The sequence below is a fragment of the Procambarus clarkii genome, unplaced genomic scaffold (assembly GCF_040958095.1).
Source record: "Procambarus clarkii isolate CNS0578487 unplaced genomic scaffold, FALCON_Pclarkii_2.0 HiC_scaffold_110, whole genome shotgun sequence".
Lineage (NCBI taxonomy): Eukaryota > Metazoa > Arthropoda > Malacostraca > Decapoda > Cambaridae > Procambarus > Procambarus clarkii.
In genome coordinates, this window is record NW_027189143.1 from 2,168,577 (window position 1) to 2,193,974 (window position 25,398).

At 44.7% G+C, this 25,398-nt stretch overlaps 1 long non-coding RNA gene and 3 other non-coding genes across 4 annotated transcripts in view; 3 read left to right on the forward strand and 1 right to left on the reverse strand.

The window, feature by feature from the left end:
* Window positions 1–25,398, reverse strand: part of LOC123747718 (uncharacterized) — a 159,061-nt gene that overhangs the window by 85,552 nt on the left and 48,111 nt on the right. The window lies entirely within an intron of this gene.
* LOC138360427 (5S ribosomal RNA) lies at window positions 5,145–5,263 on the forward strand. Its single transcript, XR_011226377.1, has one exon. It is a non-coding gene; the product is annotated as a 5S ribosomal RNA (ribosomal RNA).
* Window positions 13,326–13,444, forward strand: LOC138360428 (5S ribosomal RNA). Its single transcript, XR_011226378.1, has one exon. It is a non-coding gene; the product is annotated as a 5S ribosomal RNA (ribosomal RNA).
* Window positions 21,450–21,568, forward strand: LOC138360431 (5S ribosomal RNA). Its single transcript, XR_011226380.1, has one exon. It is a non-coding gene; the product is annotated as a 5S ribosomal RNA (ribosomal RNA).

Genomic DNA, 25,398 nt, shown 5'->3' on the forward strand with positions numbered 1-25,398 from the left:
CTGCTGTTGTGGGTTTGTGGTGTTTTATGCCGCCCCGCAGATCGAGCTTCGTGTTATATACCCCGCTCAGGATCAAGGGAGCCCGCCACTGACCAATCAGCGCGCTCCGCCACGCGACCCGCTCTGAGCTGAGTCGCGAGCGGGATATAAAAGGAAAGCTCGCCTCGCGCAAAAGTTCATTATTGTATCGCAACGCCAGCCAGCACGAGCATCATCATGCCACCCAAGGCATCTGGAAAGGCTGCCAAGAAGGCCGGAAAGGCCCAGAAGGCCATTGCCAAGGGCGATAAGAAAAAGAAGCGCAGGAGGAAGGAGAGCTACAGCATCTACATCTACAAAGTGCTGAAGCAGGTCCACCCCGACACTGGTATCTCTTCCAAAGCCATGTCGATCATGAACTCGTTCGTGAACGACATCTTCGAGCGCATCGCCGCCGAGGCTTCTCGCCTGGCCCACTACAACAAGCGTTCCACCATTACCAGTCGGGAGATCCAGACGGCTGTAAGGCTCCTGTTGCCCGGAGAACTGGCCAAGCACGCCGTCTCTGAGGGCACTAAGGCCGTCACCAAGTACACCTCCTCCAAGTAAACGGCTTACTTACTGCCCTGTGGTGGTGGCTTGGCCTCAAACCAACAAACTCGGCTCCATTGGAGCCACACTTTAATTTCTAAAGAGATTGTGAGTGTTAGACACCAATACTATTATAACAAAAACCTCTGTCACTGAAAGCAAATAGCTATAAAATGAGAATATTTATGAAACTGTCTGTGTGTGTTTCTCTCTCTCAGTCTCTGTCTGTCTGTCTGTCTGTCTGTCTCTGTCTTGTCTGTCTCTGTCTTGTCTGTCTGTCTGTCTGTCTGTGTCTCTCTCTCTCTCTCTCTCTCTCTCTCTCTCTCTCTCTCTCTCTCTCTCTCTCTCTCTCTCTCTCTCTCTCTCTCTCTCTCTCTCTCTCTCTCTCTCTCAACACATATAAGCACTCGGTATCTTTTTTTTTTTCTAGAGATTAGAGATTCATTGTTATGTTCCACATTAGGATTACTATGCAGGCCACCCTCTTAGGTTTGAAAATGTCAAGAAAACGGTTAATTTAAAATGTCATCTCCTAACTTAACAGATTAAGCCAGAGGACCGAAAACAGAATAAAACAGGACTGGACAGTATGTCACTTATACAAGCTGCTTTTATTTCTAGTACAGTATGACAATTTTTATTTTGGGGGGGGGGGGGGGGGGGGTGGGTGATCCTTGACAGTGCATAAGAGCGAAAAGCGACGGCGTTTTGTTTGTAAGAGAACAGGTTGTACTACAAATGACTTGATTTATTGATATCACGTGTATGTATGACACCTAAATTAGTGTATTTGTTTATTTATTTATTTATTTATTATATGTGTAGATGAAGGTTAATTCATATGACTGATGCTAGGAATGTCTGAAATCTCCTTAGAAGGATATTTTGGCCCTGAGAAGGGCCGAGTTTGGTGTATACTAGGGTGGTCGATTTAGCTTATGCACGCTCTCCACGGATACGGCGAGCAAGCTGAATGTCCTTTGGCATGATGGTGACACGCTTGGCGTGGATGGCACAGAGGTTAGTGTCCTCGAAGAGACCGACCAGGTAAGCCTCGGATGCCTCCTGTAAAGCCATGACGGCAGACGACTGGAAGCGAAGATCGGTCTTGAAGTCCTGGGCAATCTCGCGCACCAGACGCTGGAAGGGAAGTTTCCTGATGAGCAACTCGGTGCTCTTCTGGTAACGACGGATCTCACGCAGGGCGACCGTTCCGGGCCTGTAACGGTGAGGCTTCTTCACACCCCCTGTGGCAGGAGCAGACTTGCGTGCTGCCTTGGTGGCCAGCTGCTTACGAGGAGCCTTGCCTCCCGTGGACTTGCGAGCAGTCTGCTTGGTGCGAGCCATGGTGAACAACTGTGGTTTGTGATGGCCGGCGCCGAAAAATTTTTGCTTATATACGCCGTCTCGAGGCGCTTGCTCGAGCGCCATTGGCTGCTCGACTCGCCTACGTCACCCCGTTGCCCCTCCCCTCCTTCCTCTGGCTGCAGCCAACAGGCGGCTCACCTCAATCACTATTATCGCTGATTTTGCTCTATTTTTTGGATTTGTGCAAAAGTCATTTCACAGGGACGTGAAACAGACGAGTAGGCAACTGCAGTTTTGAAAGCGTTGTGAGAAAGCCGTGTCTACTCGACCACAAGCGTAAAGTAAGGGCAGGCAGGAGTTGCAATGCTACTAGTACGTCCGCTTGATGGGATATAGTCGGGAAATCGTGCGGGCATTCGTCAATTCGATTCACACAACTTCAACACCATGACTGGACGCGGCAAGGGAGGCAAGGGACTCGGAAAGGGTGGCGCCAAGCGTCATCGTAAGGTGCTACGTGACAACATCCAGGGCATCACCAAGCCCGCTATTCGTCGCTTAGCTCGTCGTGGCGGCGTGAAGCGTATTTCGGGTCTCATCTACGAAGAGACCCGTGGCGTCCTGAAGGTGTTCCTCGAGAACGTCATCCGTGATGCTGTAACCTACACGGAACACGCCAAGAGGAAGACCGTCACTGCTATGGACGTGGTGTACGCTCTGAAGCGCCAGGGTCGTACCCTCTACGGATTCGGCGGATAAGAGCTTGGCTAATCCATCGATTCCACCCACCACCACCTCAAAACGGGACCTAATTAGGTCCCTATACTTTTTTTACTGAAGGGCTTAATAGACGATAACATAAATTGTTTTGATATCAGCTAGCACATTGGGTCTTATGAAATCTATTTTTTATCCTCGCATGCTTAAAGGGACTCTGATTGGGGAGGGAGGGGGGGGGGGGGGGGAAGGTTTGTTACGTTATATACTAGCAGAGCAGGATCATTGGGGGGGGGGGGGGGGTGAGGGGGAGAGAGAGAGAGAGAGAGAGAGAGAGAGAGAGAGAGAGAGATCTTTCCCAACTCTTCCTTTTTACATGAGTGAGCTACCCGTTTTATTCATTTTATCCTTCTCAGAGCTGTTTTGATAGTATCCAAATGATGGTAAATGAAAAGGGAGGACACGAATATCTACCCAGAATTCAGGACTGGCAATCGATATGCATGTTTGAGTGCGAATCTTTTTCTCTCTCAACTTAGGTATACGTTTATGTCGTACCTAAAAGCGAGAACCACACTATTGGGACAAGTATGCAAGGCCCAATTTTCCTAACAAGCACAGTTAATTTTGTTATTTTCGAACATTTCTTTCCAAATTGGTTTATCCAATTAACAGTATTATATTAAGATCATGAATTGCTGGGTTAGGTTAGGTTAGGTTAGCTTAGCTTAGGTTAGGTTAGGTTAGGTTAGGTTAGGTTAGGTTAGCTTAGCTTGGGTTAGCTTAGGTTAGGTTAGGTTAGCTTAGCTTGGGTTAGCATAGGTTAGGTTAGGTTTGATTACATTTCTATGTTAGATTTAACTCAAATTCAAAACAATTGCAGTCATTCGGCTTGTTAGTCAACTTGCCTCTAATAGGGGCAATTTGTCTAACAAGACTATTTAGTTTTGTGTGCATATATATATATATATATATATATATATATATATATATATATATATTATATATATATATATATATTATATATATATATATATATATATTATAGCTTCAAGACTCCGAACCAATATAGAAGCATCAAGAGGAAGTGCTTGTGTTATGGGCCAATAGGCCTTCTGCAGTTACTTCCATTCTTATGTTTTTATTCCCATTGGTTCGTGTTTTATCTTGTGTAAATGTCAATCACCTTACCCAAAACTTTGGTACCATATCACCTCACCCATGTGTATATATAAATATATATATATATATATATATATATATATATATATATATATATATATATATATATATATATATATATATAATATACAGAGTAAATCTACCCCAAAAGTAATGATTTATTTGTCTACAAAACTAAACTCTTTTTGGAATCATATGAGGCCCCTCCACTGAGGGGGGAGGCCTGGATGTTTATTGTCATGTGTATTCATGCTGCTTGCATGTCGTCGTTTATTTTGCCTTTGTTGTTTTCTTGACAGCTTTCTTTGCCTTGGGTGGTTTGGGAGATTTTGAAGCTCTCTTTATTTTGGGCTTTTTGTTCCCAACAACAAGCTGCTGCTGCTGCTGCTTCTTTTTCAAGGCTGTAGGTGGTTTGTTGCTTGTGGCGGCTTTCTTGGGAGTTACCACGGCCTTCTTTGCTGCTGTAGATGGTTTCTTGGTTGTGGTGGCTTTCTTGGGAGTTAGAACGGCCCTCTTCTCTGCTACGGCCAGCTTGAATGATCCACTAGCTCCACTTCCCTTGGTCTGAACAAGAATGCCGTCAGCCACTGCTTTCTTGAGAAATCTTCGGATGTAAATGGCGATCTTGGCAGCCTCGACTTTGTTGTTGGCAACAACGTACTTCTTGATTGCTTGTAGAGACGAGCCCTTACGGTCTTTGAGTGCTGCGACCGCGGCTAGAACCATTTGACTAGTTTTCGGGTGAGCAACCTGGACGCGAGGTTTCCTGGTGGTGGCCACCACAGCAGCAGCAGCCGCAGCCTTCTTGGTAGGCTTTGCTTCTACCATGATGATGATGAGATAACCAAGGTGATGAGAGACGCTCAGACAGTCACGGGGGAATGATGCTGCCGCCGCTTGAGCCGAACCTATTTATGTGCCGGCACGGTACAGAAGCTGCAACCTGGCAACTCGTCCACCAATCACGACGGTTGGTTTTACGGCTCCGAAACCTGGATCCCATATCTTCTCTAAAATAGAAGCATTTGTTCATGTTCTTTGTAAAAGTATCATAAAGCAGGACAGATGAGACAAATATCATAAAAACTGAAGAGCAGATGAGCACACACATGTTTGTATTACAAAAGAAAATCCACAAATTCATTAGAAATTGGCAGGGCAGGCTGAGGAAGTAGGTAGATGTAAAATGTCTGTAAATGGCGAAAGAACATAAACCCAAGACTGAATAAACGATGTTAAATATCCATGCCAAGGAGACAAAAATATGTTAGGATACAATTACCATTAAGACACCACAAGCAGGTCCGTATCCTGCCGCGATGACTTAAAAGAGTTGGTTATTAGCCACAATGTGTAGGCAGTCTCATGCCAACGGCCATACCACGTTGAGAACACCGCTTCTCGTCCGATCAGCGAAGTTAAGCAACGTTGGGTTTGGTTAGTACTTGGATGGGTGACCGCCTGGGAACACCAAATGCTGTTGGCAATAATGTTTTTTGTTTTGTTTTGTTTTGTTTCGTTTGTTTTTGTTTGAATGGCTGGCTCCACGGGAAATTCACGGAGTTGTGTGGAATAAGGCCTGGTAAAATGAATTAATATGTATGTCATGTTTAAAACAAACTCGCTTAATATAGATATTGTGTGAGGCTTTATACAAAAACAAACAACCAAAACAAAACATGTTGTATATATATATAGCTTAATCCGGGTTTGAACTCGCAACTCCAAGAATACGCATCACTTATATACACTTTACCACTGGACCACTGCTGCAGGACACAAGCTTGATGCTGAGGTATCAATTTAATGACGTAAATGCCATTTCCACAAATAAATGATAATTAAAAAGTATTTGTATGTACAAATCTTTTCTGTTTAAAAGGCTACAATATCAGTTACTGATATAATTTGTGTTAATGTTTCTATACCCACAAGAAGGCATATTTTTGCTTATATGTAAAGGGTACGGAGAACGAATCCACAGACCATCATTCCCCTCCCCTTCCCTCCCCCCCCCCCCCCCCAACTCCCACCTACTACCACCACCACCACCACCACCACCAATCACCACCAATCACCACCAATCACCACCAATCACCACCAATCACCACCACCACATCTAACCGAAAACCCCCTAACACATCAACCCTCCCCCCAATCAACAGGCGAAATAATAACCCTCAAATGCCTGCCTGCCTGCCTGCCTGCAAGCCAATACTAACGGTCTTCTCAGAAAGAAAATCTCTTTGTATCTGTATTACTTGATGAAATGTATGATTCTAATAATGAAAATAAATTTTGATGTCGGTTGTATGAGCATAATGACCAATATGCACATGATATGAATGAATTAAATAGTGTAGTTTTAAGTAATTAGGTTGTAGACACATTAAGCGGATATGATATTTGACGCGTCCAGAACTGGTGATTTTTGGTTTAGTTTTAAATGCACCACCACCACCACCACCACCATTGCTTCCCCAGAGCCTAATTAAGGACCGGTAAAAGGAGTCAATATGTATGTCATCTATAAAACCAAAGAATGAATAAAAAAACACACACACAAACCTACATAATAGTATTAGGAAGATTGTATGGCAAAAAAAAAAAAGTATTATTCCCATTGGGTCGTTTGAACTCGCGACTTCCAAAATACCAGCCACACACCTTACCACCCAGCCACCATAGAGTTGGTATAATTGTGCAACTTTAGTTATAAAAGTAAAGTTCTTATTGTCTCAAATCTTATTGTCTGTTCTATGAAAAGGCATGATGTAAATTATGTATTTTTTGAATGATTGAATTGTAGGCACATTAAGCGGATTCGATATTTGATATATCCAGAAAAGGTGATTTCTGTTCAGTTTTAAAATGCATCACCGTTAACGCTAAAGGACTGGTAAAACGACTCGATGTTTGTCATTTTTAAAATAAACACTAAAACTAGGCCCTTAACATATATAATGTTTGAATATAAATTGAATGCATATAAATACAAAGTGGGAGTGGCTGGCTGGCTGGCTGGCTGGCTGGCTGGCTGGCTGGCTGGCTGCTGCTGCTGCCTGCCTGGCCTGCCTGCCTGCCTGCCTGCCTGCCTGCCTGCTGCCTGGCTGGCTGGCTGGCTGGCTGGCTGGCTGGCTGGCTGGCTGGCTGGCTGGCTGGCTGGCTGGCTGGCTGGCTGGCTGGCTGGCTGGCTGGCTGCCTGCCTGCCTGCCTGCCCGCCGCCCGCCCGCCCGCCGCCCGCCCGCCCGCCTGCTTGCCTTGCCTTGCCTTGCCTTGCCTTGCCTGTCCTGTCCTGTTATTGCCTTGCCTTGCCTTGCCTTGCCTTGCCTTGCCTTGCCTTGCCCTGCCCTGCCCTGCCTTGGCTGCAGCTGGCTGGCTGGCCGTAAATCAACTCTTAACAACACCATACCACACCACACCATCACTCATCACCCATCACCCACCACCGGCCCCAGTCTCCCAGCCTCTCTTATATACCCGAGCAGGCCCTTTAAATTATTTGAATTGTTGCACTTCGGCCAATGGCAGGCACGATCGCTGCTGCTCAAACATATTCTGGTTCACAAGTATTATAATATATTATATTATATTATTATATATATATATAATATTATATATATATATATATATATATATATATATATTATATATATATATATATATATATATATATATATATATATTCATGAAACACATTAAAACCTTGATCATTTATTCATTCATTACGTCTAGTGAAGAATTGCTTTTGTTCATTTGTATGATTAAAAATTAATATAATATGAATTCCTCGCTTAAAGTAAAATATAAAATATATATTGGATTTATATGATTGGTTAATATTCCAAGTGATGCTGAATATCCCCTATAATTTTGTTTTGTTTGTTTGTTATGTACACATTCCAAATGAAATCAATATAAATGTTATTATTAATGTTTGAAAGTTGATTGTCTACTTGAATCTCTCTATTAAAGTGTGTGTGGCTCCGGATGGAGCCTGGTTATGGTATTTGTCGTGGTGGGTGGCAGAAGTGCTTACTTCTTCTCTGTCTTCTTTGGCAAAAGAACTGCCTGAATGTTTGGAAGAACACCTCCCTGTGCAATGGTTACGCCAGACAGAAGTTTGTTGAGTTCTTCGTCGTTGCGGATGGCCAACTGCAAGTGACGTGGGATGATACGGGTCTTCTTGTTGTCACGTGCGGCATTACCGGCGAGCTCCAGAACTTCGGCAGCGAGGTATTCCATGACGGCTGCCAGGTAGACAGGAGCGCCAGCACCGACGCGTTCGGCGTAGTTGCCCTTACGCAGCAGACGGTGAATTCTGCCCACGGGGAACTGAAGTCCGGCCCTGCTGGAGCGAGACTTTGACTTGCCCTTCACTTTGCCTCCCTTGCCGCGTCCTGACATTGCTGCTGCTGTTGTGGGTTTGTGGTGTTTTATGCCGCCCCGCAGATCGAGCTTCGTGTTATATACCCCGCTCAGGATCAAGGGAGCCCGCCACTGACCAATCAGCGCGCTCCGCCACGCGACCCGCTCTGAGCTGAGTCGCGAGCGGGATATAAAAGGAAAGCTCGCCTCGCGCAAAAGTTCATTATTGTATCGCAACGCCAGCCAGCACGAGCATCATCATGCCACCCAAGGCATCTGGAAAGGCTGCCAAGAAGGCCGGAAAGGCCCAGAAGGCCATTGCCAAGGGCGATAAGAAAAAGAAGCGCAGGAGGAAGGAGAGCTACAGCATCTACATCTACAAAGTGCTGAAGCAGGTCCACCCCGACACTGGTATCTCTTCCAAAGCCATGTCGATCATGAACTCGTTCGTGAACGACATCTTCGAGCGCATCGCCGCCGAGGCTTCTCGCCTGGCCCACTACAACAAGCGTTCCACCATTACCAGTCGGGAGATCCAGACGGCTGTAAGGCTCCTGTTGCCCGGAGAACTGGCCAAGCACGCCGTCTCTGAGGGCACTAAGGCCGTCACCAAGTACACCTCCTCCAAGTAAACGGCTTACTTACTGCCCTGTGGTGGTGGCTTGGCCTCAAACCAACAAACTCGGCTCCATTGGAGCCACACTTTAATTTCTAAAGAGATTGTGAGTGTTAGACACCAATACTATTATAACAAAAACCTCTGTCACTGAAAGCAAATAGCTATAAAATGAGAATATTTATGAAACTGTCTGTGTGTGTTTCTCTCTCTCAGTCTCTGTCTGTCTGTCTGTCTGTCTGTCTCTGTCTTGTCTGTCTCTGTCTTGTCTGTCTGTCTGTCTGTCTGTCTCTCTCTCTCTCTCTCTCTCTCTCTCTCCTCTCTCTCTCTCTCTCTCTCTTCTCTCTCTCTCTCTCTCTCTCTTCTCTCTCTCTCTCTCTCAACACATATAAGCACTCGGTATCTTTTTTTTTTTCTAGAGATTAGAGATTCATTGTTATGTTCCACATTAGGATTACTATGCAGGCCACCCTCTTAGGTTTGAAAATGTCAAGAAAACGGTTAATTTAAAATGTCATCTCCTAACTTAACAGATTAAGCCAGAGGACCGAAAACAGAATAAAACAGGACTGGACAGTATGTCACTTATACAAGCTGCTTTTATTTCTAGTACAGTATGACAATTTTTATTTTGGGGGGGGGGGGGGGGGGTGGGTGATCCTTGACAGTGCATAAGAGCGAAAAGCGACGGCGTTTTGTTTGTAAGAGAACAGGTTGTACTACAAATGACTTGATTTATTGATATCACGTGTATGTATGACACCTAAATTAGTGTATTTGTTTATTTATTTATTTATTTATTATATGTGTAGATGAAGGTTAATTCATATGACTGATGCTAGGAATGTCTGAAATCTCCTTAGAAGGATATTTTGGCCCTGAGAAGGGCCGAGTTTGGTGTATACTAGGGTGGTCGATTTAGCTTATGCACGCTCTCCACGGATACGGCGAGCAAGCTGAATGTCCTTTGGCATGATGGTGACACGCTTGGCGTGGATGGCACAGAGGTTAGTGTCCTCGAAGAGACCGACCAGGTAAGCCTCGGATGCCTCCTGTAAAGCCATGACGGCAGACGACTGGAAGCGAAGATCGGTCTTGAAGTCCTGGGCAATCTCGCGCACCAGACGCTGGAAGGGAAGTTTCCTGATGAGCAACTCGGTGCTCTTCTGGTAACGACGGATCTCACGCAGGGCGACCGTTCCGGGCCTGTAACGGTGAGGCTTCTTCACACCCCCTGTGGCAGGAGCAGACTTGCGTGCTGCCTTGGTGGCCAGCTGCTTACGAGGAGCCTTGCCTCCCGTGGACTTGCGAGCAGTCTGCTTGGTGCGAGCCATGGTGAACAACTGTGGTTTGTGATGGCCGGCGCCGAAAAATTTTTGCTTATATACGCCGTCTCGAGGCGCTTGCTCGAGCGCCATTGGCTGCTCGACTCGCCTACGTCACCCCGTTGCCCCTCCCCTCCTTCCTCTGGCTGCAGCCAACAGGCGGCTCACCTCAATCACTATTATCGCTGATTTTGCTCTATTTTTTGGATTTGTGCAAAAGTCATTTCACAGGGACGTGAAACAGACGAGTAGGCAACTGCAGTTTTGAAAGCGTTGTGAGAAAGCCGTGTCTACTCGACCACAAGCGTAAAGTAAGGGCAGGCAGGAGTTGCAATGCTACTAGTACGTCCGCTTGATGGGATATAGTCGGGAAATCGTGCGGGCATTCGTCAATTCGATTCACACAACTTCAACACCATGACTGGACGCGGCAAGGGAGGCAAGGGACTCGGAAAGGGTGGCGCCAAGCGTCATCGTAAGGTGCTACGTGACAACATCCAGGGCATCACCAAGCCCGCTATTCGTCGCTTAGCTCGTCGTGGCGGCGTGAAGCGTATTTCGGGTCTCATCTACGAAGAGACCCGTGGCGTCCTGAAGGTGTTCCTCGAGAACGTCATCCGTGATGCTGTAACCTACACGGAACACGCCAAGAGGAAGACCGTCACTGCTATGGACGTGGTGTACGCTCTGAAGCGCCAGGGTCGTACCCTCTACGGATTCGGCGGATAAGAGCTTGGCTAATCCATCGATTCCACCCACCACCACCTCAAAACGGGACCTAATTAGGTCCCTATACTTTTTTTACTGAAGGGCTTAATAGACGATAACATAAATTGTTTTGATATCAGCTAGCACATTGGGTCTTATGAAATCTATTTTTTATCCTCGCATGCTTAAAGGGACTCTGATTGGGGAGGGAGGGGGGGGGGGGGGGAAGGTTTGTTACGTTATATACTAGCAGAGCAGGATCATTGGTGGGGGGGGGGGGGGGGGTGAGGGAGAGAGAGAGAGAGAGAGAGAGAGAGAGAGAGAGAGAGATCTTTCCCAACTCTTCCTTTTTACATGAGTGAGCTACCCGTTTTATTCATTTTATCCTTCTCAGAGCTGTTTTGATAGTATCCAAATGATGGTAAATGAAAAGGGAGGACACGAATATCTACCCAGAATTCAGGACTGGCAATCGATATGCATGTTTGAGTGCGAATCTTTTTCTCTCTCAACTTAGGTATACGTTTATGTCGTACCTAAAAGCGAGAACCACACTATTGGGACAAGTATGCAAGGCCCAATTTTCCTAACAAGCACAGTTAATTTTGTTATTTTCGAACATTTCTTTCCAAATTGGTTTATCCAATTAACAGTATTATATTAAGATCATGAATTGCTGGGTTAGGTTAGGTTAGGTTAGCTTAGCTTAGGTTAGGTTAGGTTAGGTTAGGTTAGGTTAGGTTAGCTTAGCTTGGGTTAGCTTAGGTTAGGTTAGGTTAGCTTAGCTTGGGTTAGCATAGGTTAGGTTAGGTTTGATTACATTTCTATGTTAGATTTAACTCAAATTCAAAACAATTGCAGTCATTCGGCTTGTTAGTCAACTTGCCTCTAATAGGGGCAATTTGTCTAACAAGACTATTTAGTTTTGTGTGCATATATATATATATTATATATATATATATATATATATATATATATATATATATATATATATATATAATATATATATATATATATATATATATATATAGCTTCAAGACTCCGAACCAATATAGAAGCATCAAGAGGAAGTGCTTGTGTTATGGGCCAATAGGCCTTCTGCAGTTACTTCCATTCTTATGTTTTTATTCCCATTGGTTCGTGTTTTATCTTGTGTAAATGTCAATCACCTTACCCAAAACTTTGGTACCATATCACCTCACCCATGTGTATATAATATATATATATATATATATATATATATATATATATATATATATATATATATATATATATATATATATATATAATATACAGAGTAAATCTACCCCAAAAGTAATGATTTATTTGTCTACAAAACTAAACTCTTTTTGGAATCATATGAGGCCCCTCCACTGAGGGGGGAGGCCTGGATGTTTATTGTCATGTGTATTCATGCTGCTTGCATGTCGTCGTTTATTTTGCCTTTGTTGTTTTCTTGACAGCTTTCTTTGCCTTGGGTGGTTTGGGAGATTTTGAAGCTCTCTTTATTTTGGGCTTTTTGTTCCCAACAACAAGCTGCTGCTGCTGCTGCTTCTTTTTCAAGGCTGTAGGTGGTTTGTTGCTTGTGGCGGCTTTCTTGGGAGTTACCACGGCCTTCTTTGCTGCTGTAGATGGTTTCTTGGTTGTGGTGGCTTTCTTGGGAGTTAGAACGGCCCTCTTCTCTGCTACGGCCAGCTTGAATGATCCACTAGCTCCACTTCCCTTGGTCTGAACAAGAATGCCGTCAGCCACTGCTTTCTTGAGAAATCTTCGGATGTAAATGGCGATCTTGGCAGCCTCGACTTTGTTGTTGGCAACAACGTACTTCTTGATTGCTTGTAGAGACGAGCCCTTACGGTCTTTGAGTGCTGCGACCGCGGCTAGAACCATTTGACTAGTTTTCGGGTGAGCAACCTGGACGCGAGGTTTCCTGGTGGTGGCCACCACAGCAGCAGCAGCCGCAGCCTTCTTGGTAGGCTTTGCTTCTACCATGATGATGATGAGATAACCAAGGTGATGAGAGACGCTCAGACAGTCACGGGGGAATGATGCTGCCGCCGCTTGAGCCGAACCTATTTATGTGCCGGCACGGTACAGAAGCTGCAACCTGGCAACTCGTCCACCAATCACGACGGTTGGTTTTACGGCTCCGAAACCTGGATCCCATATCTTCTCTAAAATAGAAGCATTTGTTCATGTTCTTTGTAAAAGTATCATAAAGCAGGACAGATGAGACAAATATCATAAAAACTGAAGAGCAGATGAGCACACACATGTTTGTATTACAAAAGAAAATCCACAAATTCATTAGAAATTGGCAGGGCAGGCTGAGGAAGTAGGTAGATGTAAAATGTCTGTAAATGGCGAAAGAACATAAACCCAAGACTGAATAAACGATGTTAAATATCCATGCCAAGGAGACAAAAATATGTTAGGATACAATTACCATTAAGACACCACAAGCAGGTCCGTATCCTGCCGCGATGACTTAAAAGAGTTGGTTATTAGCCACAATGTGTAGGCAGTCTCATGCCAACGGCCATACCACGTTGAGAACACCGCTTCTCGTCCGATCAGCGAAGTTAAGCAACGTTGGGTTTGGTTAGTACTTGGATGGGTGACCGCCTGGGAACACCAAATGCTGTTGGCAATAATGTTTTTTGTTTTGTTTTGTTTTGTTTCGTTTGTTTTTGTTTGAATGGCTGGCTCCACGGGAAATTCACGGAGTTGTGTGGAATAAGGCCTGGTAAAATGAATTAATATGTATGTCATGTTTAAAACAAACTCGCTTAATATAGATATTGTGTGAGGCTTTATACAAAAACAAACAACCAAAACAAAACATGTTGTATATATATATAGCTTAATCCGGGTTTGAACTCGCAACTCCAAGAATACGCATCACTTATATACACTTTACCACTGGACCACTGCTGCAGGACACAAGCTTGATGCTGAGGTATCAATTTAATGACGTAAATGCCATTTCCACAAATAAATGATAATTAAAAAGTATTTGTATGTACAAATCTTTTCTGTTTAAAAGGCTACAATATCAGTTACTGATATAATTTGTGTTAATGTTTCTATACCCACAAGAAGGCATATTTTTGCTTATATGTAAAGGGTACGGAGAACGAATCCACAGACCATCATTCCCCTCCCCTTCCCTCCCCCCCCCCCCCCCCCCAACTCCCACCTACTACCACCACCACCACCACCACCAATCACCACCAATCACCACCAATCACCACCAATCACCACCAATCACCACCACCACATCTAACCGAAAACCCCCTAACACATCAACCCTCCCCCCAATCAACAGGCGAAATAATAACCCTCAAATGCCTGCCTGCCTGCCTGCCTGCAAGCCAATACTAACGGTCTTCTCAGAAAGAAAATCTCTTTGTATCTGTATTACTTGATGAAATGTATGATTCTAATAATGAAAATAAATTTTGATGTCGGTTGTATGAGCATAATGACCAATATGCACATGATATGAATGAATTAAATAGTGTAGTTTTAAGTAATTAGGTTGTAGACACATTAAGCGGATATGATATTTGACGCGTCCAGAACTGGTGATTTTTGGTTTAGTTTTAAATGCACCACCACCACCACCACCACCATTGCTTCCCCAGAGCCTAATTAAGGACCGGTAAAAGGAGTCAATATGTATGTCATCTATAAAACCAAAGAATGAATAAAAAAACACACACACAAACCTACATAATAGTATTAGGAAGATTGTATGGCAAAAAAAAAAAAGTATTATTCCCATTGGGTCGTTTGAACTCGCGACTTCCAAAATACCAGCCACACACCTTACCACCCAGCCACCATAGAGTTGGTATAATTGTGCAACTTTAGTTATAAAAGTAAAGTTCTTATTGTCTCAAATCTTATTGTCTGTTCTATGAAAAGGCATGATGTAAATTATGTATTTTTTGAATGATTGAATTGTAGGCACATTAAGCGGATTCGATATTTGATATATCCAGAAAAGGTGATTTCTGTTCAGTTTTAAAATGCATCACCGTTAACGCTAAAGGACTGGTAAAACGACTCGATGTTTGTCATTTTTAAAATAAACACTAAAACTAGGCCCTTAACATATATAATGTTTGAATATAAATTGAATGCATATAAATACAAAGTGGGAGTGGCTGGCTGGCTGGCTGGCTGGCTGGCTGGCTGGCTGGCTGCCTGCTGCCTGCCTGCCTGCCTGCCTGCCTGCCTGCCTGCTGCTGGCTGGCTGGCTGGCTGGCTGGCTGGCTGGCTGGCTGGCTGGCTGGCTGGCTGGCTGGCTGGCTGGCTGGCTGCCTGCCTGCCTGCCTGCCCGCCCGCCCGCCCGCCCGCCCGCCCGCCCGCCTGCTTGCCTTGCCTTGCCTTGCCTTGCCTTGCCTGTCCTGTCCTGTTATTGCCTTGCCTTGCCTTGCCTTGCCTTGCCTTGCCCTGCCCTGCCCTGCCTTGGCTGCAGCTGGCTGGCTGGCCGTAAATCAACTCTTAACAACACCATACCACACCACACCATCACTCATCACCCATCACCCACCACCGGCCCCAGTCTCCCAGCCTCTCTTATATACCCGAGCAGGCCCTTTAAATTATTTGAATTGTTGCACTTCGGCCAATGGCAGGCACGATCGCTGCTGCTCAAACATATTCTGGTTCACAAGTATTATAATATTTATTATATTATATTATATATATATATATATATATATATATATATATATATATATATATATATATATATATATATATATATATATATATATATATATATTCATGAAACACATTAAAACCTTGATCATTTATTCATTCATTACGTCTAGTGAAGAATTGCTTTTGTTCATTTGTATGATTAAAAATTAATATAATATGAATTCCTCGCTTAAAGTAAAATATAAAATATATATTGGATTTATATGATTGGTTAATATTCCAAGTGATGCTGAATATCCCCTATAATTTTGTTTTGTTTGTTTGTTATGTACACATTCCAAATGAAATCAATATAAATGTTATTATTAATGTTTGAAAGTTGATTGTCTACTTGAATCTCTCTATTAAAGTGTGTGTGGCTCCGGATGGAGCCTGGTTATGGTATTTGTCGTGGTGGGTGGCAGAAGTGCTTACTTCTTCTCTGTCTTCTTTGGCAAAAGAACTGCCTGAATGTTTGGAAGAACACCTCCCTGTGCAATGGTTACGCCAGACAGAAGTTTGTTGAGTTCTTCGTCGTTGCGGATGGCCAACTGCAAGTGACGTGGGATGATACGGGTCTTCTTGTTGTCACGTGCGGCATTACCGGCGAGCTCCAGAACTTCGGCAGCGAGGTATTCCATGACGGCTGCCAGGTAGACAGGAGCGCCAGCACCGACGCGTTCGGCGTAGTTGCCCTTACGCAGCAGACGGTGAATTCTGCCCACGGGGAACTGAAGTCCGGCCCTGCTGGAGCGAGACTTTGACTTGCCCTTCACTTTGCCTCCCTTGCCGCGTCCTGACATTGCTGCTGCTGTTGTGGGTTTGTGGTGTTTTATGCCGCCCCGCAGATCGAGCTTCGTGTTATATACCCCGCTCAGGATCAAGGGAGCCCGCCACTGACCAATCAGCGCGCTCCGCCACGCGACCCGCTCTGAGCTGAGTCGCGAGCGGGATATAAAAGGAAAGCTCGCCTCGCGCAAAAGTTCATTATTGTATCGCAACGCCAGCCAGCACGAGCATCATCATGCCACCCAAGGCATCTGGAAAGGCTGCCAAGAAGGCCGGAAAGGCCCAGAAGGCCATTGCCAAGGGCGATAAGAAAAAGAAGCGCAGGAGGAAGGAGAGCTACAGCATCTACATCTACAAAGTGCTGAAGCAGGTCCACCCCGACACTGGTATCTCTTCCAAAGCCATGTCGATCATGAACTCGTTCGTGAACGACATCTTCGAGCGCATCGCCGCCGAGGCTTCTCGCCTGGCCCACTACAACAAGCGTTCCACCATTACCAGTCGGGAGATCCAGACGGCTGTAAGGCTCCTGTTGCCCGGAGAACTGGCCAAGCACGCCGTCTCTGAGGGCACTAAGGCCGTCACCAAGTACACCTCCTCCAAGTAAACGGCTTACTTACTGCCCTGTGGTGGTGGCTTGGCCTCAAACCAACAAACTCGGCTCCATTGGAGCCACACTTTAATTTCTAAAGAGATTGTGAGTGTTAGACACCAATACTATTATAACAAAAACCTCTGTCACTGAAAGCAAATAGCTATAAAATGAGAATATTTATGAAACTGTCTGTGTGTGTTTCTCTCTCTCAGTCTCTGTCTGTCTGTCTGTCTGTCTGTCTCTGTCTTGTCTGTCTCTGTCTTGTCTGTCTGTCTGTCTGTCTGTGTCTCTCTCTCTCTCTCTCTCTCTCTCTCTCTCTCTCTCTCTCTCTCTTCTCTCTCTCTCTCTCTCTCTCTCTCTCCTCTCTCTCTCTCTCAACACATATAAGCACTCGGTATCTTTTTTTTTTTCTAGAGATTAGAGATTCATTGTTATGTTCCACATTAGGATTACTATGCAGGCCACCCTCTTAGGTTTGAAAATGTCAAGAAAACGGTTAATTTAAAATGTCATCTCCTAACTTAACAGATTAAGCCAGAGGACCGAAAACAGAATAAAACAGGACTGGACAGTATGTCACTTATACAAGCTGCTTTTATTTCTAGTACAGTATGACAATTTTTATTTTGGGGGGGGGGGGGGGGGGGTGGGTGATCCTTGACAGTGCATAAGAGCGAAAAGCGACGGCGTTTTGTTTGTAAGAGAACAGGTTGTACTACAAATGACTTGATTTATTGATATCACGTGTATGTATGACACCTAAATTAGTGTATTTGTTTATTTATTTATTTATTTATTATATGTGTAGATGAAGGTTAATTCATATGACTGATGCTAGGAATGTCTGAAATCTCCTTAGAAGGATATTTTGGCCCTGAGAAGGGCCGAGTTTGGTGTATACTAGGGTGGTCGATTTAGCTTATGCACGCTCTCCACGGATACGGCGAGCAAGCTGAATGTCCTTTGGCATGATGGTGACACGCTTGGCGTGGATGGCACAGAGGTTAGTGTCCTCGAAGAGACCGACCAGGTAAGCCTCGGATGCCTCCTGTAAAGCCATGACGGCAGACGACTGGAAGCGAAGATCGGTCTTGAAGTCCTGGGCAATCTCGCGCACCAGACGCTGGAAGGGAAGTTTCCTGATGAGCAACTCGGTGCTCTTCTGGTAACGACGGATCTCACGCAGGGCGACCGTTCCGGGCCTGTAACGGTGAGGCTTCTTCACACCCCCTGTGGCAGGAGCAGACTTGCGTGCTGCCTTGGTGGCCAGCTGCTTACGAGGAGCCTTGCCTCCCGTGGACTTGCGAGCAGTCTGCTTGGTGCGAGCCATGGTGAACAACTGTGGTTTGTGATGGCCGGCGCCGAAAAATTTTTGCTTATATACGCCGTCTCGAGGCGCTTGCTCGAGCGCCATTGGCTGCTCGACTCGCCTACGTCACCCCGTTGCCCCTCCCCTCCTTCCTCTGGCTGCAGCCAACAGGCGGCTCACCTCAATCACTATTATCGCTGATTTTGCTCTATTTTTTGGATTTGTGCAAAAGTCATTTCACAGGGACGTGAAACAGACGAGTAGGCAACTGCAGTTTTGAAAGCGTTGTGAGAAAGCCGTGTCTACTCGACCACAAGCGTAAAGTAAGGGCAGGCAGGAGTTGCAATGCTACTAGTACGTCCGCTTGATGGGATATAGTCGGGAAATCGTGCGGGCATTCGTCAATTCGATTCACACAACTTCAACACCATGACTGGACGCGGCAAGGGAGGCAAGGGACTCGGAAAGGGTGGCGCCAAGCGTCATCGTAAGGTGCTACGTGACAACATCCAGGGCATCACCAAGCCCGCTATTCGTCGCTTAGCTCGTCGTGGCGGCGTGAAGCGTATTTCGGGTCTCATCTACGAAGAGACCCGTGGCGTCCTGAAGGTGTTCCTCGAGAACGTCATCCGTGATGCTGTAACCTACACGGAACACGCCAAGAGGAAGACCGTCACTGCTATGGACGTGGTGTACGCTCTGAAGCGCCAGGGTCGTACCCTCTACGGATTCGGCGGATAAGAGCTTGGCTAATCCATCGATTCCACCCACCACCACCTCAAAACGGGACCTAATTAGGTCCCTATACTTTTTTTACTGAAGGGCTTAATAGACGATAACATAAATTGTTTTGATATCAGCTAGCACATTGGGTCTTATGAAATCTATTTTTTATCCTCGCATGCTTAAAGGGACTCTGATTGGGGAGGGAGGGGGGGGGGGGGGGAAGGTTTGTTACGTTATATACTAGCAGAGCAGGATCATTGGTGGGGGGGGGGGGGGTGAGGGGGAGAGAGAGAGAGAGAGAGAGAGAGAGAGAGAGAGAGAGAGATCTTTCCCAACTCTTCCTTTTTACATGAGTGAGCTACCCGTTTTATTCATTTTATCCTTCTCAGAGCTGTTTTGATAGTATCCAAATGATGGTAAATGAAAAGGGAGGACACGAATATCTACCCAGAATTCAGGACTGGCAATCGATATGCATGTTTGAGTGCGAATCTTTTTCTCTCTCAACTTAGGTATACGTTTATGTCGTACCTAAAAGCGAGAACCACACTATTGGGACAAGTATGCAAGGCCCAATTTTCCTAACAAGCACAGTTAATTTTGTTATTTTCGAACATTTCTTTCCAAATTGGTTTATCCAATTAACAGTATTATATTAAGATCATGAATTGCTGGGTTAGGTTAGGTTAGGTTAGCTTAGCTTAGGTTAGGTTAGGTTAGGTTAGGTTAGGTTAGGTTAGCTTAGCTTGGGTTAGCTTAGGTTAGGTTAGGTTAGCTTAGCTTGGGTTAGCATAGGTTAGGTTAGGTTTGATTACATTTCTATGTTAGATTTAACTCAAATTCAAAACAATTGCAGTCATTCGGCTTGTTAGTCAACTTGCCTCTAATAGGGGCAATTTGTCTAACAAGACTATTTAGTTTTGTGTGCATATATATATATTATATATATATATATATATATATATATATATATATATATATATATATATATATATAATATATATATATATATTATATATATTATAGCTTCAAGACTCCGAACCAATATAGAAGCATCAAGAGGAAGTGCTTGTGTTATGGGCCAATAGGCCTTCTGCAGTTACTTCCATTCTTATGTTTTTATTCCCATTGGTTCGTGTTTTATCTTGTGTAAATGTCAATCACCTTACCCAAAACTTTGGTACCATATCACCTCACCCATGTGTATATATAAATATATATATATATATATATATATATATATATATATATATATATATATATATAATATATATATATATATATAATATACAGAGTAAATCTACCCCAAAAGTAATGATTTATTTGTCTACAAAACTAAACTCTTTTTGGAATCATATGAGGCCCCTCCACTGAGGGGGGAGGCCTGGATGTTTATTGTCATTTCATGCTGCTTGCATGTCGTCGTTTATTTTGCCTTTGTTGTTTTCTTGACAGCTTTCTTTGCCTTGGGTGGTTTGGGAGATTTTGAAGCTCTCTTTATTTTGGGCTTTTTGTTCCCAACAACAAGCTGCTGCTGCTGCTGCTTCTTTTTCAAGGCTGTAGGTGGTTTGTTGCTTGTGGCGGCTTTCTTGGGAGTTACCACGGCCTTCTTTGCTGCTGTAGATGGTTTCTTGGTTGTGGTGGCTTTCTTGGGAGTTAGAACGGCCCTCTTCTCTGCTACGGCCAGCTTGAATGATCCACTAGCTCCACTTCCCTTGGTCTGAACAAGAATGCCGTCAGCCACTGCTTTCTTGAGAAATCTTCGGATGTAAATGGCGATCTTGGCAGCCTCGACTTTGTTGTTGGCAACAACGTACTTCTTGATTGCTTGTAGAGACGAGCCCTTACGGTCTTTGAGTGCTGCGACCGCGGCTAGAACCATTTGACTAGTTTTCGGGTGAGCAACCTGGACGCGAGGTTTCCTGGTGGTGGCCACCACAGCAGCAGCAGCCGCAGCCTTCTTGGTAGGCTTTGCTTCTACCATGATGATGATGAGATAACCAAGGTGATGAGAGACGCTCAGACAGTCACGGGGGAATGATGCTGCCGCCGCTTGAGCCGAACCTATTTATGTGCCGGCACGGTACAGAAGCTGCAACCTGGCAACTCGTCCACCAATCACGACGGTTGGTTTTACGGCTCCGAAACCTGGATCCCATATCTTCTCTAAAATAGAAGCATTTGTTCATGTTCTTTGTAAAAGTATCATAAAGCAGGACAGATGAGACAAATATCATAAAAACTGAAGAGCAGATGAGCACACACATGTTTGTATTACAAAAGAAAATCCACAAATTCATTAGAAATTGGCAGGGCAGGCTGAGGAAGTAGGTAGATGTAAAATGTCTGTAAATGGCGAAAGAACATAAACCCAAGACTGAATAAACGATGTTAAATATCCATGCCAAGGAGACAAAAATATGTTAGGATACAATTACCATTAAGACACCACAAGCAGGTCCGTATCCTGCCGCGATGACTTAAAAGAGTTGGTTATTAGCCACAATGTGTAGGCAGTCTCATGCCAACGGCCATACCACGTTGAGAACACCGCTTCTCGTCCGATCAGCGAAGTTAAGCAACGTTGGGTTTGGTTAGTACTTGGATGGGTGACCGCCTGGGAACACCAAATGCTGTTGGCAATAATGTTTTTTGTTTTGTTTTGTTTGTTTCGTTTGTTTTTGTTTGAATGGCTGGCTCCACGGGAAATTCACGGAGTTGTGTGGAATAAGGCCTGGTAAAATGAATTAATATGTATGTCATGTTTAAAACAAACTCGCTTAATATAGATATTGTGTGAGGCTTTATACAAAAACAAACAACCAAAAAAAACATGTTGTATATATATATAGCTTAATCCGGGTTTGAACTCGCAACTCCAAGAATACGCATCACTTATATACACTTTACCACTGGACCACTGCTGCAGGACACAAGCTTGATGCTGAGGTATCAATTTAATGACGTAAATGCCATTTCCACAAATAAATGATAATTAAAAAGTATTTGTATGTACAAATCTTTTCTGTTTAAAAGGCTACAATATCAGTTACTGATATAATTTGTGTTAATGTTTCTATACCCACAAGAAGGCATATTTTTGCTTATATGTAAAGGGTACGGAGAACGAATCCACAGACCATCATTCCCCTCCCCTTCCCTCCCCCCCCCCCCCCCCCCCCCCCCCCCAACTCCCACTACTACCCACCACCACCACCACCACCAATCACCACCAATCACCACCAATCACCACCAATCACCACCAATCACCACCACCACATCTAACCGAAAACCCCCTAACACATCAACCCTCCCCCCAATCAACAGGCGAAATAATAACCCTCAAATGCCTGCCTGCCTGCCTGCCTGCAAGCCAATACTAACGGTCTTCTCAGAAAGAAAATCTCTTTGTATCTGTATTACTTGATGAAATGTATGATTCTAATAATGAAAATAAATTTTGATGTCGGTTGTATGAGCATAATGACCAATATGCACATGATATGAATGAATTAAATAGTGTAGTTTTAAGTAATTAGGTTGTAGACACATTAAGCGGATATGATATTTGACGCGTCCAGAACTGGTGATTTTTGGTTTAGTTTTAAATGCACCACCACCACCACCACCACCATTGCTTCCCCAGAGCCTAATTAAGGACCGGTAAAAGGAGTCAATATGTATGTCATCTATAAAACCAAAGAATGAATAAAAAAACACACACACAAACCTACATAATAGTATTAGGAAGATTGTATGGCAAAAAAAAAAAAGTATTATTCCCATTGGGTCGTTTGAACTCGCGACTTCCAAAATACCAGCCACACACCTTACCACCCAGCCACCATAGAGTTGGTATAATTGTGCAACTTTAGTTATAAAAGTAAAGTTCTTATTGTCTCAAATCTTATTGTCTGTTCTATGAAAAGGCATGATGTAAATTATGTATTTTTTGAATGATTGAATTGTAGGCACATTAAGCGGATTCGATATTTGATATATCCAGAAAAGGTGATTTCTGTTCAGTTTTAAAATGCATCACCGTTAACGCTAAAGGACTGGTAAAACGACTCGATGTTTGTCATTTTTAAAATAAACACTAAAACTAGGCCCTTAACATATATAATGTTTGAATATAAATTGAATGCATATAAATACAAAGTGGGAGTGGCTGGCTGGCTGGCTGGCTGGCTGGCTGGCTGGCTGGCTGGCTGGCTGCCTGCCTGCTGCTGCCTGCCTGCTGCCTGCCTGCTGCCTGCCTGCCTGCCTGGCTGGCTGGCTGGCTGGCTGGCTGGTGGCTGGCTGGCTGGCTGGCTGGCTGGCTGGCTGGCTGGTGGCTGGCGGCTGGCTGGCTGCCTGCCTGCCTGCCGCCCGCCCGCCCGCCCGCCCGCCCGCCCGCCCGCCTGCTTGCCTTGCCTTGCCTTGCCTTGCCTTGCCTGTCCTGTCCTGTTATTGCCTTGCCTTGCCTTGCCTTGCCTTGCCTTGCCTTGCCTTGCCCTGCCCTGCCCTGCCTTGGCTGCAGCTGGCTGGCTGGCCGTAAATCAACTCTTAACAACACCATACCACACCACACCATCACTCATCACCCATCACCCACCACCGGCCCCAGTCTCCCAGCCTCTCTTATATACCCGAGCAGGCCCTTTAAATTATTTGAATTGTTGCACTTCGGCCAATGGCAGGCACGATCGCTGCTGCTCAAACATATTCTGGTTCACAAGTATTATAATATATTATATATATATATTATATATATATATATATATATATATATATATATATATATAATATATATATATAATATATATATATATATATTATATATATATATATATATATATATTCATGAAACACATTAAAACCTTGATCATTTATTCATTCATTACGTCTAGTGAAGAATTGCTTTTGTTCATTTGTATGATTAAAAATTAATATAATATGAATTCCTCGCTTAAAGTAAAATATAAAATATATATTGGATTTATATGATTGGTTAATATTCCAAGTGATGCTGAATATCCCTATAATTTTGTTTGTTTGTTTGTTATGTACACATTCCAAATGAAATCAATATAAATGTTATTAATGTTTGAAAGTTGATTGTCTACTTGAATCTCTCTATTAAAGTGTGTGTGGCTCCGGATGGAGCCTGGTTATGGTATTTGTCGTGGTGGGTGGCAGAAGTGCTTACTTCTTCTCTGTCTTCTTTGGCAAAAGAACTGCCTGAATGTTTGGAAGAACACCTCCCTGTGCAATGGTTACGCCAGACAGAAGTTTGTTGAGTTCTTCGTCGTTGCGGATGGCCAACTGCAAGTGACGTGGGATGATAACGGGTCTTCTTGTTGTCACGTGCGGCATTACCGGCGAGCTCCAGAACTTCGGCAGCGAGGTATTCCATGACGGCTGCCAGGTAGACAGGAGCGCCAGCACCGACGCGTTCGGCGTAGTTGCCCTTACGCAGCAGACGGTGAATTCTGCCCACGGGGAACTGAAGTCCGGCCCTGCTGGAGCGAGACTTTGACTTGCCCTTCACTTTGCCTCCCTTGCCGCGTCCTGACATTGCTGCTGCTGTTGTGGGTTTGTGGTGTTTATGCGCCCCCGCAGATCGAGCTTCGTGTTATATACCCCGCTCAGGATCAAGGGAGCCCGCCACTGACCAATCAGCGCGCTCCGCCACGCGACCCGCTCTGAGCTGAGTCGCGAGCGGGATATAAAAGGAAAGCTCGCTCGCGCAAAAGTTCATTATTGTATCGCAACGCCAGCCAGCACGAGCATCATCATGCCACCCAAGGCATCTGGAAAGGCTGCCAAGAAGGCCGGAAAGGCCCAGAAGGCCATTGCCAAGGGCGATAAGAAAAAGAAGCGCCAGGAGGAAGAAGAGCGTACAGCATCCTACATCTACAAAGTGCGAAGCAGGTCCACCCCGACACTGGTATCTCTTCCAAAGCCATTGTCGTCATGAACTCGTTCGTGAACGACATCTTCGAGCGCATCGCCGCCGAGGCTTCTCGCCGGCCCACTACAACAAGCGTTCCACCATTACCAGTCGGGAGATCCAGACGGCTGTAAGGCTCCTGTTGCCCGGAGAACTGGCCAAGCCGCCTCTGAGGGCACTAAGGCCGTCACCAAGTACACCTCCCCAAGTAAACGGCTTACTTACTGCCCTTGTGGTGGTGGCTTGCTCAAACCAACAAACTCGGCTCCATTGGAGCCACACTTTAATTTCTAAAGAGATTGTGAGTGTTAGACACCAATACTATTATAACAAAAACCTCTGTCACTGAAAGCAAATAGCTATAAAATGAGAATATTTATGAAACTGTCTGTGTGTGTTTCTCTCTCTCAGTCTCTGTCTGTCTGTCTGTCTGTCTGTCTCTGTAGGTCTGTCTCCTGTCTCTCTGTCTCTGTCTGTCTCTCTCTCTCTCTCTCTCTCTCTCTCTCTCTCTCTCTCTCTCTCTCTCTCTCTCTCTCT